We start from the raw sequence: 13,143 nt of genomic DNA, 5'->3' as shown, positions 1-13,143 counted from the left end.
CCTCTATATTTTGTGATAAAGAATCTTCTTGAGATTCATCATCATGTGATTCATGAGATTCAAGTATGTGTATACTTTTGTGAATCACTGCAGCTTTTGCTTCTTGAGCATTTTGGGCTTGTGTAATTTGATCTTCAAAAAGATTCAATTTGCCAAGCCTAGATAATAATTCTTCAACAACTTCAGAATGATTATCTAATTTAAAGTTCCTAATTGGAATAGGTGGTTTGATGAACGGTTTATCATTCATCAACAAAGGTAATTTTTGAGAAGATAAGTCAAAAGGATTCTGAAAATATTTCTCGGGCTGGCCTTTATCCAATTAATCTTCAATACGAGTTAGCTGTTGGCCTATCGTTTGGAGATTTAAATTGGTAAAGTTGTTTTGTCGCCTAATCTGACCCATAGGATTCAGAGAGACTTCAGGATTGACAAAAGCAACGGCTGCCACATAATCAGGGGATTTCCTTGAGGAGCTTGAAAATTCAAGCTTGATCGGATCAGTAGGAGGATGGACTAATCGGATAGTAATACCAGACCAAAGCTGCCATTCTTTCGTTAGGGTTGAAAGAGTGGGGGCATGGGAAGAAACTAAGGGTCGTTTTTCTGCTTGCTTGAGTATAAAACGCATAAACCAATCAACAAAAGACATGATGACTCTATTTGTTTCCAAATACAGATAAAAATCTTTTGAAAATTCCATGTGTTCTGCTTCCCCATAGGTGTTAAAAAACCAGTTTTTGAAACCTAAATTATTGGGGTGAAAAAATTCAGCTTTTATTGTTGCTTTGTTCACCACAAAAGGTGGTGGGTCATGGTAACTCTGTTGAGGTGTAAAAATCATAATCACAGAGTAAAACCAGTCATTTCACTGGTAGTGGGAGAAGTCCTTTCATGCTCCCTTTCTCGGTAGACCCCATGAGGTATCTGGGTGTCTGATACGTGGATTCCTTTTAATGAAGAATCATCCCTTATGGATTATTTTTCATCCAATTCCTGTAGGCGAGAGGATTGGCCTACGCCCGAATATCTGAATGACGGTGGTAAAGAGACTCTGTAAGGAGTCTTGTCTTTAAAATTAATTACCACGTCGCCATCAGCGGATTAGATGACTTGATCAATATCCTGATTAATCAGGAGTCGTGGAGAAACAACCTGGGGAATTGTCCAGTTTGCTGAGAAATGACTTTCCTCCCAATTTATCATCCTTGGAGTAGCAACATTTGCACTCATAAAATCGGTCTCGATTAATACTGTCTTACCCTGATCTGGTAATTGTAATACCTTAGGGACTAAGGTAGTCATAATTTTGAAATGGATCCTTGTTATAACATCAATGGTTTCAGTTCCAAGAATAAAATTGTATCCCTGTGTTAGAATCCTCAACTGGATAGATTCTAACAAATTCCTATATGTTAACGATAGGGTAAGGTTTGGATGGACATTAAAGTAAACGGGTCCTCGACTGAGACTCGTTTCAACTATACCCATTAATGAGGGTTTCCAGTCCAAACAGCGACCATCACGAAGTATGGCCTGCAGACATGTGTTCATCCCTAGTAAGGTCAAGGGTTTGAACACAATCTGTATGCATCCAATATGCATATATTTCTTCTCAGTATCTACTAGATACTTATTGAGATATGTTAACTCTAGTAATTTAAGAGTTGAATCTTGATTTTCAAGATTAATTGTTTGTTCCATGGTTTTAATTCCCATGGTACTTGAAAGGGTGAAAGTCCCTTTCTTGCATATTGAAGTTGGTTTAATGGACGGAATTGTCCAATCATTCAATTGTTGTTAAACTTTATATTCAACAAGAGATGCATTCTTAACTAATCCAGTAATCCTACTACTGGATGCCATATTTTGACAAATTAAAAATTTAAAAACAAATTTAAACAAACAATTGAAATAAACTAAAAGTAAACTAAATTACACTTCAGTAGGAGTGGTAAAAGAAAACCAAAAAGAGGAATATCCTAGTATGAAGCAAACATATTATAAACTGATTATATGGTAATCATGAACGAAGCAAACTATTATTCTTAATGTCATAATTAATTTACTGTTCATCATCTTCTTGATCAGATACACGTCTGTCAACGATTTATGAGTATAGCGGCCCTCAACGCCTACGCCTATCCACGACAACGACAACACGGGCATAACTCAACGCGATTTGGGTGACGTCCCATATCATAACAAGAATGACGATGAATAGTAAATTTATTATAACATTGCGAAGTAAGTTAACTCCCCTGATGATTAAGAAATAAAAAATTTATAATATCTTACTTCATACCTGGATATTCAAGGTTTAGCCTTCCATGGCTCTGATACCAATTACAGGGGGAAGTAGGAAAAGTTTTAAGAATAAAAACTAAAAATAGAAGGCAACGAAGCTAGACGAAACTCGAGAATAAATATATTATATTCACAAGATCATAAAATACTTACAATAAACTCCAAGTAGCTTAAATATACAAACATGCAACCTTGACGACAAAGGAGAAGGTGATTCAAGTGATGCCTTAACAAAAGAAACTAACTCCTTATATAGAAGAAGGAAATAAAAGTGGATTCTAACCATTTTGAAATCCACCACTAATACAAAGATAAGCCTCAATGATTGAGGCGGCTGTGAAGAGTCATCTCTAGGATTGAGATTGTATGGAATATTATCTCTATAATTGATATACTTTTGACTTTGTTGTTCCTTATCTCCATTATTGAGATGTGAAAGAGACCTTTGAAGGGTTTGCTCCCAGAGATTTTTTTTTTTTGTCTAAGAGCTTTTACTCTTATCCGATGAAGGCGGCTACATTCGGCATTCCATGAGTGTGACTTTATAGAAAATGGCAGACCAAAGATACTATAGGTGCCTTGATTGATGTGACAAATAGGCCAGCTGTGGGCCGGAGGATAGGATTTCCTCTATTGCTATTGGACGGACTTGGCCGACGAATCTGATACAGATGTGTCTGTCATAGTCATATCCTGCAAAATTATTTTCTTTTAGATTTTGCTTCAAATAGTCGAAACATAGTAGCAATGTATTCGTCATCTTCGAGAGGCTGACTATCTGGTAATGACTCATTAGCATTATCATCGTGCTCTTCAATATTATCATCGTCTTCTTCTTCTTCTTCTTCTTCTTCTTCTTCTGTAGCAGATGGTTCGGACACAGACATATTGTCTTCTGCTGGGTGAGAGGATGTGCCTTCATTGCATTGTGAAACTATAGAATCCTTCATTAATTCTAATAATTTTTTCATAATTTCTTTTTCCGATATATTTGGAATCAAACTCCTTAATTGAGTTTTAAAACTTTCAAATAAATTTTTGGAGTCATAATGGACTTCCGGGATTCTGTGCAATCCAACATTATTTTCATTTTGAATGATAGCAGACGCAATTTCTACCACTTTAACATCAATATTGGGGAAATTTTTCCACCAACAAACATGGAATGTTCGTAATAATACTGGAAGGCCTTTATCATTAAAGCATGATACCAAATACAGCGGGAAGTGGCTCTGATACCAAATACAGCGGGAAGTAGGAAATGTTTTAAGAATAAAAACTAAAAATAGAAGGCAACGATGCTAGACGAAACTCGAGAATAAATATACTATAATCACAAGATCATAAAATACTTACAATAAACTCCAAGTAGCTTAAATATACAAACAGGCAACCTTGACGACAAAGGAGAAGGTGATTCAAGTGATGCCTTAACAAAATAATACAACTCCTTATTTAGTAGGAGGAAACTAAAGTGGATTCTAACAATTTTGAAATCCACCACTACTACAAAGATAAGCCTCTATGATTGAGGCGGCCGTGATGACTCATCTCTATTATTGAGATTGTTTGGAATATTGTCTCCATAATTGAGATGCTTTTGACTTTATTGTTCCTTATCTCCATTATTGAGATGTGAAAGAGACCTGTGATGGGCTTGGTCCTAGAGAATCTTTCTTTGTCTAAGAGCTTTTACTCTTATCCGATGAAGGCGGCTACATTCGGCATCCCATGAGTGTGACTTGATGGAAAATGGCATACCAAAGCTACTATAGGTGCCTTGATTGATGTCACAAATAGGTCAGCTATGGGCCAGAGGATAGGATTTCCTCGGTTGCTGTTGGACGGACTTGGCCGACGAGTTTGGTACAGATGTGTCTGTCATAGTCATATCCTGCAAAATTATTTTCTTTTAAATTTTGCTTTGAATAGTCGAAACATGGTAGCAATGTATTCGTCATCTTCCAGAGGCTGACTATCTGGTAATGACTCATTAGCATTATCATCATGCTCTCCAATATTGTCATCTTCTTCTTCTTCTTCTTCTGCAACAGATGGTTCGGACACAGACATATTGTCTTCTGTTGGGTGAGAGGATGTGCCTTCATTGCACTGTGAAACTATAGAATCTTTCATTGATTCTAATAATTTTTTCATAATTTCTTTCTCCGATATATTCGGAATCAAACTCCTTAATTGAGTTTTGAAAATTTTAAATAAATTTTTGGAGTCATAATGGACTTCCGGGATTCTATGCAATCCAAGATTATTTTCATTTTGAATGATAGCAAACGCAATTTTTTCCACTTTAGCATCAAATTGGGAAAATTTTTCCACCAACGAACATGGAATGTTCGTAATAATACTAGAAGGCCTTTATCATTAAAGCCGGTAGTACAATCCCATCTCCAGATCCATGGTATAGAAAATACCATAAAGAAGATAAAGATGTTACTATTTCTTGGGGGTTTGTCAAAACCCAGAGCTTTAAGCTCAGGATTGGTTTGAGTCCATTTCACAAAATGAACCTTAATTGGTTCGGGTAATATTGAAATGGGTAGCCCAAATTTGTTCCACCATGCAAATACCCAACTGGGTAGAGGTAATGACCTCTGATAGACATTCTTTTCCCACTGGAAAAACCAGGAATGCCTATGGGAGGGATTTTGGTAATAAAAGGTATTATTCCAAGAATCCATATAATCCCAATACTTAAATTCCATATCATTAGGAAGATTAGCTGCTTTAGCTAAATCAAATTTTTCCCATGTTGAGGGGTGCATGAATCTTTGTATCGTATATTTACTGTAAGCTCTTGGGTTATCCCATTTAGTCACATTTGACAGTGTATGATGCATTGCTATAGAATTTAAATGAACCAAAATTGATTCAAAGGAATACCATCGTTTTCCTACACAGATGGGACAGTAGGCTTCTCCAAGCCATTTCTGTAACATCTCCCAGGAATCCAATGTACCCTCTAAGTCCTCTCTATTGAGGATCAAGATTGTCTTCGTATCCGGAAGAGTAATATACTCTGGTTCTACTTCAAGTGTCCCCTTATACGACATTGGAGTTTTGCCCTTCTTGTCTGAGGAATTTCCTCTTTCTTGATTTTTGCGGCCTCGACCTCTTGATTGATTACCACGTCCTCTCATTGGGAGTGGATTGCCCCTTGCGGGGTTATACATGATTTTGACCCTGGAGAAATTCACAGGTTAGAAAATCAGGTAAGTAGTTTAATTCTCCTTTGATATGTTCAATATCAAAATCAAAGGCACTTAATTCCGCCTACCATCTGGCAAAGATTTGTTTGGAAGTAAGATTCTTCACATCCTTCTTAAGAATCGATTTTGCAGCAGAACAATCAACTCTCAAAAGGAATTTCTGATTTAATAAATCATCTTGAAATTTATGAATGCACTTAATTATTGCCAATATTTCCTGTTTAACAGTGGAATAATTAATTTGTGCATCATGCCAGTTACCAGAGGTAAATCGAAGAACTTCTTCTTTACCCGTTGGATTAATTTGTTTTAAGATGCCACCATAGCCTATATGGGAAGCATCGGTCTCTACAACCTTCGGATAAGAAGGATTAGTCAGGTTAAGACAAGGGAGTTCTTTAACCTTGCTTTTAATTAATTGGACTGCCTGCGTATGTTTGGGAGTCCAAGGCTCAGGATTCTTTCTGAGTCTTTTATGCAATATTGCGGAATCTTGTGCAAGATGAGGATAATAGTCCGCAATAGAATTGAAACTTCCTAGAAATCTCTGAAGTTAAGTTTTCTCCAGTAATTCATCAGGGAACTTGGAGGCAAACTCAATGCTTCGATCAATGGGAACTATTTTTCCCTTGTGAATATTGTGACCTAAAAATCTAACAGAGGACTGAAACAATTTCATTTTCGGTGTCGATATCACCAACCCATGTTTTTTAATAACGTTTTTGAAAACATGTAAATGCTTAAAATGAGCATCTATAGATTCTGAATAAACAAGGATATCATCAATATAAACAATTGTAAACTCAGAATAAGGAGCAAATAAACCATTCATGATATTCTGAAATTCAGATGGAGCATTTTTCAAACCAAAAGGCATAACATTCCATTCAAAGTGACCAAAAGGGACAATGAATGCAGTTTTATATTTGTCCTTTTCATTGATTTGAATTTGCCAATATCCAGATTTCAAATCAAATTTTGAAAAGATTTTGGCAAAAAACAATTTGTCTAATAAATCTTTTTTGTTTGGGATAGGATAACGAATCCATCTCACACAATCATTAAGTGGTTTATAATTAACCTCTAATCGTGGAACACCTCGTTCCTTTTTGTAAAGGTCTAGTAAAACATGTTTTATTTTACTAGGCCTTGCTTTTGTCGGAATGGTTCTTTCATTGAACCCATCAATATATGGTAAAGACACAATATATTTATGTCGATCCCAAAAAGTTGTAGAAATGTCCTACAAATTTCTTGGGCAAATATTTTTTGAAGAGAACTAATTTTCTCTTTTATCTCTGTAGTTTCCAGCTGTTGTTCAAGCGTTAAAATTGAATTTCTTTATTTAGGAACCGAAGATGATATTCTTTCACATTTCTCAATTCTGAAATCTCATTTATAAAACTAATTTGAGGAGAAGATTTGAAAGAGAAATATATAGGTTTGTTAATAACCTGTCCAAGAATTCCATGGTTGTCAATGCCTTTTATTGGCATAATTTTCTCCAGAAAAGGAGTGCCGAATATGACCTGTTGAGTCATATTTTTTACTAACAAAAAGTCTATAATAATGCACTGTTCATTAGTGCATATGGAGGCATTGTTTAATTTATATTTAATTATTTATTTTGTCTCCATTGGCATTGACCAATGTTTGAGTAGTTTTCTCAAAATATTGGGTTGGAATTAACTCTTCCTGGATGTAGTTTAAATCTGCTCCACTATCAATCAGAGCTGTCAGTTTAGGAATGACAAAGTTCTGATCAAGAACCAAATTTATAACAGTATGCCATCTTTGATAGATGACTTTGGTTATTTGATTAAGAAAAGACTCCTCAGATTTCTTTTCTTGATGTAAAACATTTTGTTCACATTTTTGTTCCAGCTTTTTATAAAGGGATTTTAATTCTTTTAATTCAAGCTTGATTTCTTTAATTTCTCCTTGTAATGAGGAAATGGATATTGGTTGTTTAGAAGAATTGATTTCTTCATAACGACCATAATTTCCTTCAAAGAATAAGGTTTAACTCCTTGAATGGGAGGTATCTTTGAAATACTTTGAATTTGATCAAGATATTTTTTAATTAAATATCTTCTGGTAAGAGGATCTTCCTCTTGATCAATGTTCTTAAGCATATTTTGTTGGTCTTTAGTAAGAACATTAATCTGATACATTTGTGCCACAGATTGTAGATGAGAACAACTACAATCTTGGTTTTCTCTAGATGGACTGGATGAGGCATAATCAATATCATCCCTTGAATCAGAATTTAAGAGAATTTTAGCCAACTGGATTCTCAATCCTTCATCTCTCTGCAGTTGGTTGACTTTCTCTTTTGTTTTGCATCAATTTGAATAGTGGCCTAGTTTACCACATTTATAACAGACAATTTTCTTTTTGTCTGGAGGATTTCTTCTAGGAGGAGGTCTCTGACGAGAAGTTTATCTTGGAGGAGGTCTCCTAGGTTCATGACTAGTCTTGTGATGAGACTGTCTTTTGGGATATCTCCTACTCTGGTGGGAGTAGGGTTCTGGTCTCTTAGAATGAGAGACCTTCCCTTTTCCCTTCCTTTGATGGGAAGGTGGTGGTCCTGTGTCACAAGAAAATTGTTCACAGAATTCACCAAGCTTACGCTTACCAGTAAGATTTTGTTTCTTAAGTTGAATTTGCAATTTTAAATCATTATATAAGGTCAGTCCTTCTTGGATGATAGCACTGGTAAGGAGACCATATGTATATTGTTGGTAGTTAATAATTCCTACCTCATTACCTAACCTTTTTCTTACCTTACTAGCAAAAAGAGTTGGTAATCCATCAATAAATTTAGCTTTCCAATATTCATTATTGGCATAGGTTCTTTGCATAACCTTAGTGAGGAAAACATCTTTATACCATCGAAAATGGCTAAGTGTTCGACACCTAAGATTTTGCAAAACCTCTCTTCCCTTATCAGTAGTGGAAGTTAAATTGCCTATAAAATGATAACCAATACAGGAAATTAAGGTGTAAACTGCATCATCCTCACCAAGGTAGATTTGGCCAGATTCATTTTTAACAACCTTTTTGGAGTTATAAATTTCCTGATGTTGTTCAGAAGTGAGGATATTATCCCACCAACCTTTTAGTTCCAGAAAACCCTGCAATAAGCATTTATGCAATTCCTTGATCAGAATTCTTATGTTGCCGACAGATTGTACAATACATAAGCATTCGGCGACAATGTTCTAATATCTGATATTCAAACATGGCATCTATGTTCCATTCATAGATTGGTTTACCATCATAAGCTTTTTGATCTTTATACACATTCTCTTCATATAATAGGTCCTGTGGTGTAGGCCTATGATAATAGAGTTTGTGATTTTGATCCCAACGACGAGTAGATTTCTTTGAATAATCCAATTTTTGGATACTTGGTTGGTCTTGTATCATTTCCTGAAGAATTTCTTTAGTCTGATTAACATTAGTTAAACCAAAATCTCGCAGATTCTGGTCTTGACCAATATCAGAATCAGAGTATGCTGAAGGAGTTAAATCTTCAGTATTTTGTGATAAAGAATCTTCTTGAGATTCATCATCGTGAGATTCATGAGATTCAAGTATGTGTATACTTTTGCGAACCTCAGCGGCTTTAGCTTCTTGGGCATTTTGGGCTTGTCTATTTTGATTGTTAGAAAGATTTAATTTGCCCAGCCTAGATAATAATTCCTCAACTACTTCGGAATGATTATCCAATTTAAAGTTCCTAACTGGAACAGGTGGTTTGATGAGCGGTGTATTGTTCATCAACAATGGTACTTTGCGAGAAGATAAGTCATAGGGATTTTGATAATATTTCTTGGGTGTACCTTATCCAATAAATCTTCAATACGAGTTAGCTGTTGGCCAATTGTTTGGAGATTTAAATTGGTAAAGTTGTTTTGTCTCCTGATCTAACCCATAGGATTCAGACTAACTTCAGGATTAACAAAAGCAACCGCTTCAACATAATCAAGGGATTTTCCTGATGCAGTTGGAAATTCAAGCTTTATCGGATCAGTAGGAGGATGGACTGATCTGATGGTAATGCCAGACCATAGCTGACACTCTTTCGTTAGGGTAGAAAGAGTAGGGGCGGTGGAAGAAACTAATGGTCGTTTCTCCTCCTACTTTAATCTAAAATGCATAAACCAATCAACAAAAGACATAATTACCCTATTTGTTTCCAAATAAAGATAAAATTCTTTTGATAATTCCATGGGTTCTACATCCCCATAGGTGTCAAAAAACCAATTTTTGAAACCTAAATTATTGGGATGAAAAAATTCAGCTTTAATGGTTGCTCGGTCCACCACAAAAGGTGGTGGGTCTTGGTTACTTTGTTGAGGTGAAAAAATCATAATCACATATTAAAACCTGTCATTTCACTGGGAGTGGGAGAAGTCCTTTCATGCTCCCTTTCTCGGTAGACCCATGAGGTATCTGGGTGTCTGATATTGTGGATTCCTTTTAATGAGGAATCATCCTTGATGGATTGTTTTTCATCCAATTCTTGTAGGCGAGAGGATTGGCCTACATCTGAATATCTAGATGACGTTGGTGGTAAAGTGTTAGGATCCTCACGAGCCATGGATCTTGTCACCCTCCTCTCTTCTCTTCCTTCCATTACCTTGCTTGACGTTGAGATGGAATGAGGGATTGATGGGTATTGAATTTCGGAAAGGAGAATTGGGGAAAAACGGAAGAGAGCTTGAAGGAGCTCTTGACCTGTTTATCTAATTTACTCTAGCTAAAGTAGACTCAATTCATAATTCTCATTACCCTAGCCGTCCCCTTAAATAGGGTTGAGGACGTCCAAAACACTAAAGACCTCTTGGGTCAATGGTTCAAACCAATAAATGCTAAACCAACCCAAACCAAAGACAAAACCAAACCAAGAAACAATTACATGGAAATTGAAAAACACATTCATTAATTCCTATGCCTATTGGTAACTCGTGATGCTATAGAGTCCATAACATCACCCCCCTCCTGGAGAAAGAGCTTGTCCTCAAGCTCGAAGGAAGGATATAAGAGTCGAAATGCTGATAACAGGCTCCCATGTGGTGTCACTAGGGTCGGCATCTGCCCATTGGACAAGAATTTCCCAATCACCTTGAATGTGGCATGCTTATACTACCTGAACTGGAATAGAAAGGACTCTACCCTCATGTAGTGGCGGCAGTGGAGTGTGCAGTAGGGGCGAGTCACCCTGGAAGGGCTTCAATTGGGAGACGTGAAATACATTGTGGATCTTTGATTCCGGTGGTAGCTACAAGCGGTATGCCACGGGCCCAATTTTGTCCAATACCTGAAATGGACCATAATATTTTGGAGACAGCTTATGGCACTTGGATGCAGTCAGGGACAGCTGGCGGTAGTGTTGAAGCTTTAACCACACATAGTCTCCAGGGAAATAAGATGACTCCCGGTGCTTCTTATCATAATAGTGTTTCATAAAGTGTTGGGCCTCCTGTAGATGAGTACGTACCTCAGTTAGCATAGCGTCTCTTTCAGCTAACGCTTGGTCCAAAGTGACGACTTTGGATGCCCCAGGTTCATATGGTAACAGACGAGGTGGATCTCTGCCATAAACTACCCTGAAAGGAGTAGTCCCCAGTGTTGTGTGGTAAGATGTGTTATAGCAAAATTCTGCCCATGAAAGCCATTTCACCCACCTTCTAGGTGTGTCCCCACAAAACAACGAAGATACATTTCAATCGTGCGATTGACAACCTCTGTTTGTCTGTCCGTTTGTGGATGATATGCAGACGAAAATGCCAATTGTGTGCCCTGTAATTTGAATAATTCCTTCCAAAAGATACTGGTAAAAATGGCATCCCTATCACTGATAATGGATGAGGGAATTCCATGTAATCGGACAATGTTATCCATAAATAATTGAGCGACCTGAGCAGCAGTATATGGATGTGCCAAAGCAATGAAGTGACCATATTTTGAAAACCGATCAACGACGACGAATATCACAGATTTACCTGATGAAATGGGAAGTCTGGCAATGAAGTCCATGGATATGTCGGACCAGATTTGAGACGGTAGTTGTAGAGGTTGCAGTAAGCCAGCCGGACTTAAAGATTCGGCCTTGTTTCGTTGACAAATCTGACAAACAGCTACATAATCAGCAATTGTGCTCTTCATGCCCTTCCAGTAAAAGTCCCGACTGATTCGGAAATATGTTTTCTGTCGACCTTCATGTGTGCTATCATGGATAGAGGACAGGATGGTGTGAAGAAGTTGGGATGTATTATGCAAAAAGATCTTGTTTTTGTAGAGTATGAGACGATCCTGAATCGTCCACTAAGAAGCTGTTGTCCCCTGTTGAATATCCTGATATAATGACATGAGATCTGGATATTGCTGTACTTCCTCACGAATAGAATCTAATACCAGTGAACGTGGGTGATTGATAGCATAAATTTGTGTGGCTGAATTATCCTGACGTGATAAAGCATCAGCCCCCAAATTCGAACTACCTGGCTTCTAGTGAACCGTAAAATTGAAGCCCATGAGTTTAGTTAACCAATGCTGTTGTGGGGATGTGGTGAGGCGCTGTCCAAGAAGATACTTGAGGCTGCAATGATCTGTACGAATGAGAAACGGTCGTCCCCAAAGATAAGGTCGCCAATGTTGGACAGCCTTGGCTAACCCAATCAATTCCCTCTCATATGCAGCTAACTTATGGTGGTGTTGTCCCAACTGACGGCTGAAATAAGCAATGGGGTATCCCAATTGTTGTAACACTGCCCCTATACCTCCCCCGGATGCATCACATTCCACCACAAAGTCTCCCTCAAAATCTGGTAATTGTAGGACTAGCGCTGAGGCTAAGGCCTCCTTTAACAAGTGAAAGGTCTGTTCTGCTGAAGAAGACCAGTGGAAGGCATTTTTTTTAGCAGGTTGTTGAGTGGTGCTGCTATCTGGCCATAAGATTTGATAAATTTTCTGTAATATCCCCCTAGGCCCAAAGATCCCTTTAATGCTATGATGGAGGTGGGAATCGGCCAATCTGTTCCTGCTTGTATCTTGCTCTGGTCAACTTTCACGCCCACATCTGATATGACGTGGCCCAAATATGCCACCTCAGATGTACCCATAAACATTTTGATTGATTCAAAACCAAATGATGAGAGCGTAGATTGGTAAATACCTGATGGAGGTGGTGGAGATGTTCTTCCCAATTTTTTTTGTAGACCAAAATGTCATAAAAAGAGACTAACACATAGGTGCGCCGAAGTGATGAAAAGACCTCATTCATGAGGGCCTTAAAGGTGGAGGGTGCATTGCAGAGACTGAAGGGCATGACGAAGAACTCGAAATGACCGTGATGTGTGCGGAAGGCAGTCTTCTCCACATCCATTGGGTGAACTCTTATTTGATGATAGCCCGATTTCAAATCTAATTTGGTAAAAATTGTAACACCATGTAACTCATCCAGCAAATCGTCCACGACTGGAATGGGGAACTTGTCCTTAATTGTTTGCAAGTTGAGTTGCCTATAGTCAACAAAAAAATCTCTATGATTTATCCTTTTTACGTACTAGTAACAATGGTGAGGAAAAAGGAGATCAAC

This window comes from Aristolochia californica, unplaced genomic scaffold (genome assembly GCF_029961685.1).
Source record: "Aristolochia californica isolate CCGP_79_NKW_82.1479 unplaced genomic scaffold, dmAriCali1.0.hap1 SCAF_14, whole genome shotgun sequence".
NCBI classification, from domain to species: domain Eukaryota; kingdom Viridiplantae; phylum Streptophyta; class Magnoliopsida; order Piperales; family Aristolochiaceae; genus Aristolochia; species Aristolochia californica.
The sequence above is the reverse complement of the archived record's forward strand: the minus strand, read 5'-3'. Positions refer to the sequence as shown.